A 6825-nucleotide genomic window follows, 5' to 3' on the forward strand; every position below is an offset into this window, starting at 1 on the left:
GCGCGGCCACGCCCCTGGACTGCCCCGGGACGAAACCACACCCCCGGGCCCGCTCCCGAAACGCCGCGATCGGCCCCGCCCCCGACAAAAAACCCCGGGACTTACGCGAGTCCCGGGGCTCTGCGCGCGCCGGCAGGCCTATGGAAAATAGGCGCGCCGGCACGCAAGCAGGGCTCTTAAAATCCGCCCCAATGCATGCATCTTTTTATATTTATATGCTATAGCAGTACATTTACATTATTATTTATAATTAGAGATGCCTTTAGTAGTTTATGTTTATCTATATTTTTACATCTTTACTTCATTATTGTCCTTGTCTTACATATATCTGCACAAATTATTTTGATTTTTCATTTTACAATTTATATATGTTAAGCTGGTTGTGTTCGTGCTTAATTTTCTTTTATTCTGTTATTTATGTATTTTTTAATCATTATTTATTTTAATTTATTGTGTATACATTTTGATTGTTCTTTATACATGCTTTTAATTTATTTGTTTTTAATTGAAGTGTCTTTTAGCCCCTGATGCAGCCCTTTTTGGGTGAAACTTGGCCTGAGTTGGGCGTACAGGGGCGGATTTTAAGAGCCCTGCCGGCGCGTGCAGAGCCCCAGGACTCGCGTAAGTCCCGGGGTTTTTGTCGGGGGCATGTCGGGGGGCGGGGCCGATCGCGGCGTTTCGGGGGCGGGACGTGGCATTTCGGCGGTGGGCCCGGGGGCGTGGTTTCGGCCGGGGCGGTCCAGGGGCGTGGCCGTGCCCTCCGGAACCGCCCTCTGGAACCGCCCCCGGGTTGCGCGTGGATTTACGCCTCCGGGAGGCGTAAATCCGTCGACAAAGGTAGGGGGGGGTGGGTTAGGTAGAGGAAGGGAGGGGAAGGTGAGGGGAGGGCGAAAGAGGGTTCCCTCCGAGGCCGCTCCGATTTCGGAACGGCCTCGGAGGGAACGGAGGCAGGCTGCGCGGCTCGGCGCGCGCCGGCTGCCCAAAATAGGCAGCCTTGCGCACGCCGATCCTGCATTTTAGCAGATACGCGCATATCTACTAAAATCCACCGTACTTTTGTTTGCGACTGGTGTGCCAACAAAAGTACGAGAATGCGCATTGTTTTAAAATCTACCCCATTATGTAAAAACACTTAGGGGTAGATTGTTTGTGTTGCCTACCCATCCTAGGCTTTCCAGTAGAGTTATGGCTGTGCTGGTTGCTTGGCGGCTTTCCTCCGGTGACTTTGCTCTGATCAGCCAATCGTCCAGGTAAGGGTAAACGAGGATTCCTTCCTTCCTCAGTGTTGCTGCCACCACCACTATTACCTTGGTGAATGTCCGGGGTGCTGTGGCTAACCCGAAGGGTAGTGCCCGGAACTGGTAGTGACGGTCCAGGACTTTGAAGCGTAGGTAGCGCTGATGTTCCTGATGAACTGGGATGTGCAGGTAGGCCTCCAAAAGATCCAGGGATGTGAGAAACTCTCCTGGTTGTATCGTCCTTATAACGGATCGTAGGGTTTCCATGCAGAAGCGAGGAATCCTGAGGTGGTGGTTGACCGACTTGAGATCCAGGATGGGCCTGAATGTTCCCTCTCACTTGGGAATGATAAAATAAATGGAATAATGGCCAGTATTTATTTCCTGTGGAGGCATTGGGGTTATGACCTCGAGGGCCAGTAGTCTGGACAGTGTAGCTTCCACTGCTGGCAGGGGGACTCCACGAACTTGTCCGGAGGGGTTCGTAGGAAATCCAGGTAGTACCCCTCCCGAATGATGGCTAGGACCCACTTGTCCGAGGTTCTCTCGACCCATCTGCGGTAGAATAGGGCTAGTCTGTCCCCTATGGCTTCTTCCCTTGGATGGGTCAGCTGAATCTCATTGTGGGGTGCGGCTGGGGCCTGTACCCGAGCTGGCTCTCCTCTTGTTGTGCTTGGTCCGAAAGGACTGGTTCCTGGCCGTAGGGCGGGGCGCTTGATAGTTGCTCCTGTAAGGATTGAAGCGCTGTGTACTTCTGCCTCTGGAAGACCTGGGGAAGGGTCGCTGGTTTCTCTTCATCTTATCCTCTGGTAGGCGCGGCAATAGGGATTCGCCCCATTAGTCGGCCAGTTTCTCTAGTTCGCTGCCGAACAGGAGGGATCCTTTGAAGGGCATCCTTGTGAGGCGCGTTTTGGAAGATGCGTCGGCCGACCAGCTTCGGAGCCAGAGTTGCCTTCTGGCCGCCACTGCAGAGGACACTCCTCTGGCCGAGGTGCGCACTAGGTCGGAAGCAGCGTCCGCGAGGAATGATACTGCTGGTTCCATGTATTCTCCCGGAGTGTTGTTCTTGGTTTGTGATAAGTAGGCACGTGTCACCACGGTGCAGCAGGCCGCAATTTGTAGAGACATAGCGGCTACGTCAAATGACTGTTTGAGAATGGACTCCAGACGCTGGTCATGTGCATCCTTGAGCGCAGCTCCTCCCTCCACGTATAGTGGTGCGTTTAGAGGCCGCGCAGACCATGGCATCCACTCTTGGGCATGCGAGAAGATCTTTGGTTGCCGGGTCCAGGGCTGCCAAGGCTCGTCCCCCTTTGAAAGTGGACTCCGGAGCACTCCATTCCAGGTCAATCAGCTGTTGTGCTGCTTGCAACAGAGGGAAATTTCGAGAAGTCAGTCGGAGACCCTCCAGCAGGGGGTTCGGTTTAGGTTCCCCCGAAGTCCCTGGGCCCGGGATAGCGAGCTCTGTCAGGCATTGGTTGACCAGGTCCGGGAGCTCCTCCTTTGTGAAGAAGCGTCTCATGGTTCGGTGAGGCTCTGTCCCCGGGGGGAGCTCCCCCTCCTCTACGGGTTTGGCTTCCTCCTCAGAGATGTCCGAGTCCCCATAGGTGGGGCTTCTGGGTAGTGGAAGCCTGTGCCTAGGTCTTGAAGGGCCTGGGGCATGAGGGTCCTCCGGTGGAGCATGTGGTTGGACAGACAGAGGTTCAGTTTGCATTTGAACAAAGGTGTGAATCCCCTTGAAGAACTCCACCCATGAGATCGATGCTGGGTCAAAGCTGAGGGGCGCTGGTTCCTTGGGGGTCCCCATCTGTGGGGAGTTCCCCTTGGCTAGGTCCGGTGTACCCCCTGAGGAGCTAGAACTCGGCCCTGGGTGGGACTGGCCCTGAGCTGGATCTCCCAGGGCCTCCTCGCACTGGGTGCACAGGGCGTCAGCCTCCTCGCTTTGTGCGGCTCTGATGTGGCATGCTGGGAAGAGGCCTTGAGCTTTTATCTCTGTTTCTGGAGGTGCCATGTATGTTGGCGCATAAACTCTTATGCGCGCCGGTGCGCTTAAGATTAGCGTGTAGTTGTGCGCCCAGTCGTAGATATGCGCCCGGCTCTGTGCGTGTAACTTATGCGAGCAAGACCTGATGTGCGCGTAAGGCTATGCGCACAAGTACTTTGTGCGCCTAGGTCGGAGTTGTGCGCTCGGGCCGAACGGTGAACGGCGTGGCGAATAGGGCCAAGATGGTGCGGCGAGCATGCGGGAAATATGGCGACCCCCTCGGAGAGTCTCCACGTAGGTAGACCCTTGGAAATAACCGGGGCCTGGCCCTGCTAGGGCGGATCAACCCGGTGGCACTGGTCTCGGCCGGTGACCTGTGCTCCTCCTCGATCCTCGCAGACTTCGGTGCTTCCCGGTTTCGTCCCGGGCGGTCTCCGGCTGCGGGGGGAGAGGGCAAATACCTTCACCGCCACGCTCGAGGGTGCACCCGCTGCCTCTCAGCCGCGGCCGAGCATCGGGCGCTAGGTCCTCGTCGGGATTTGGCCGCTGGACCGAGACTCACTTCCGAGGGACCACGGAAATCACCTCGGGAATCTCAACGGGGGGAGTGACCCGAGGGTATCACCGCAGGAGAGCGGGGCTCGTCTTCAGGTAGGTTTCTTCTTTTAATTTTGTATTTTCTTCTTTGAATTTGTTCGAACGCTGTGAGAGCATGCAGATAGTCCCTAACTGCTATGGAGACAGAAAATACTGAAGAGCTGCACTTCCTGCAGGGGTATATGTACTAGGGCTGACGTCAGCTTGAAATCTGATCCGTCTCCAACTGCTAGCAGGAGTACACTATACCCATTGGTCCTGAGTCCATCTGCTACACGCTAGGAAAGGAAGGTTGGTATGATTGTAGATATGCCATTTTGTATGGTATATGGTCATTATGTTCATTGATATATATTTGAAATGTTTGTATAATAGTGAATCGGCTTATGGTCCATATATTTGAAATGTTTGTATAACAGTGAAATCTGTCTGTGGGTCCGGTTAAAAAAATTTTTCTGATCCGAATGCATTGTATTTAGTAAAACAGAAGTAGAAGTATATATTATTAGTGACCTCCAATTTCAAGGTAAGGCACTTCAGTGGCATCAGCCATGGTATGAAGAGCTATGTAACCCCATGGCTTGCCAGTTATGAAGGGGACTACAAAGTCTCAGAGTGAGAGTATATGATGAACATTATGGCACCCCGTCTGTGGAAAGCATTAAGGAGGCCCCCCAACAGCCCTAGCTCAGTAATGCTTTTATGTCATTTTTGTGGTGTCAAGGGAAATACCTGCGTTCTTTTTTGGCTTGCATCCATCAACATTAGTCACATATCATTGCAAGGAGGAGCACACTTCAATGCTTCTGCATTGGCCTGAGTAAGATGCGTTAACGAATACAAAGATGTCTCGCAAAAGCAATTCTTTTCACGTACAGATAGTGCAAAATTATCTTGATTTATAGGGAAAAGCAATCTAATTTGCGTATGCATCATAAATGTGAACTTTTTTGTGTTTTGACCACGTATTTTCCTCTTTCTTCTTTGGACTTCCAACTCAATGGGAACCGGGGCTGGAATCTGGCACCCCCGAGCCTTTATTCACAACTACCTGGGGTTCCCCCCCCATCCCCCATTTTATATCCTTTTCCGACCACGTTCAGTCCGGTCACTGCAGTGATGGTCCTGGGCTTGGGGCAGTCACGGACATCAAATCTGGCCACTAGGTGTCACTATTAAGCAATGACTATAACTCCCTCCCCCTTCCACCCCGGGAGCTGTGGACACTGCCTCCATCGCATCCCCAGTCCCTTCCACATGGCAGGCCAGAGCACTCAGGAACCAGGCTGGCCCAGAAAACACAGGTGTAATATAAGGACAGCGGAAAAGGGCGTTAGGCAATGGCTGCAATTCTTATTTCTGAATTTCCTGACATCATGTTAAGGCTGAACTATAATTTATGTAACTAAGATGTAAGAGATGCCCACATTAATTGCAGTTGTAAAGCCCATCTGTAATCCAGACAGTCATCGTGCTTGTAACCAAGGAAATCAGGGAAAACCTGACAAAAAAAATATCCCCATTGGGAGGACTTTGCCCCTTTTTTCCCCAAGATATGAACTTGTACTGTTGGAATCCAATAAACTTGCAACGACAGGCGAACAGCCAAAGGAGGTCAGGGCTTACAATCACAACTAGCCCAACTCTAATTTATGCATAGATATATATAACAGAAAAAAATAAGCAACATAATAGCTATGTTCTCAACCATTCTACATTAATTAACATTACCCTCCAATAACAGCCTCTCTAATCTTTAGTGACTGGACCCACCCACAAGTCAATGGGGATTTCAAACAAGACCTATTAACGAGGCGTTAGTCTCTTGCTTCTGCTTCCCAACAGCCTATCAGGCTGATGCAATATAGTGCACTCAGCTGAGCGCAAGGCTTTACATGTACTTTGACACGCATTTTGGACGTGTCCAAAACCTACATGCAATAAGGGGATTAGTGTGTCCAAAACTCATGTCCAAACCAGTGCATAAATAATAGCGCTCATCACATGTAAATTCATGTTGTTGAGGCTATTAGTTATTAATCCACATGCAAAAAATTGCCACATGGCCACCGCACCCATTTTAATGCTTCAAATTATCGCCTGCCTGGGAACAGGCGTTAAAGAATGCAGCGCTCAAAGGCTGATGAAAAAATACAAACAAATCCTGCTGTGATTCCTCCTATTAGTATCCTAGAGATATTAAATAGGAGGAACCACAGAAAGCAAAATTATGTCCCGTTCAAGTGCTTAACAAAACAAAGAATTCCTGCTTTCTGTGTTTCCTCAGACAGGGAACCACAGAAAGCAGCCTCCCCAAGGTCTGGCCCAATCGGAACCCCTGCCGGCAGTGAGGGAAGGAGTGAATAAATTAATATTAAGTGTCAGGTACTTGATATTAATTTATTCAGTCGTTCATTTCCTGACGATTGGTCCGTTCACTGTCACATGCAGTGAAAGGACCAATCCTGTTTCAGAAAGCTGTTCTGAAAGGGGATTGGTCCTTTCACTGATACTTGTCGGTGAGAAGGACCAATCAGGAACATCCCTGCCAGTGGTGGGGAGGGAGCTCCGGCCGGGCTGTTCTAGACACACAGCCATTTCTTCTGGGCTCCCGATGCAGAGTGCTAGGGATGCACAAATTACCCATTGCGCGTCCCTTTTAGAGCAGCAGCTCATTTACCTATTGCCTCGCGTGCCCAGGACAGATCAATGTGCACGTGTTCAAAAACCGTGTGCCCAGTTTGGGTGCACATTCTTTATGTGCTGATATTGTATTGGCCTGTTATTGCACAGAATGAAATATCAGAGGCCCACCTTACATAGGTCCTTAATACGGATCAACATTTATTTTAATTCTAGGTTCTCTATAACGCAAACATTTTAGTGCTTGGACCTCCCTTACTTCGTCTTGTGCTTATGTATTATTGACTTAATCTATACCTTGTACAGAGACTAAAATATCATCTGTTCCCCTCTCTCCCTCTCCTCCAAAAAAAAAAATTAAGA

Source organism: Rhinatrema bivittatum, chromosome 1 (assembly GCF_901001135.1).
Source record: "Rhinatrema bivittatum chromosome 1, aRhiBiv1.1, whole genome shotgun sequence".
NCBI classification, from domain to species: domain Eukaryota; kingdom Metazoa; phylum Chordata; class Amphibia; order Gymnophiona; family Rhinatrematidae; genus Rhinatrema; species Rhinatrema bivittatum.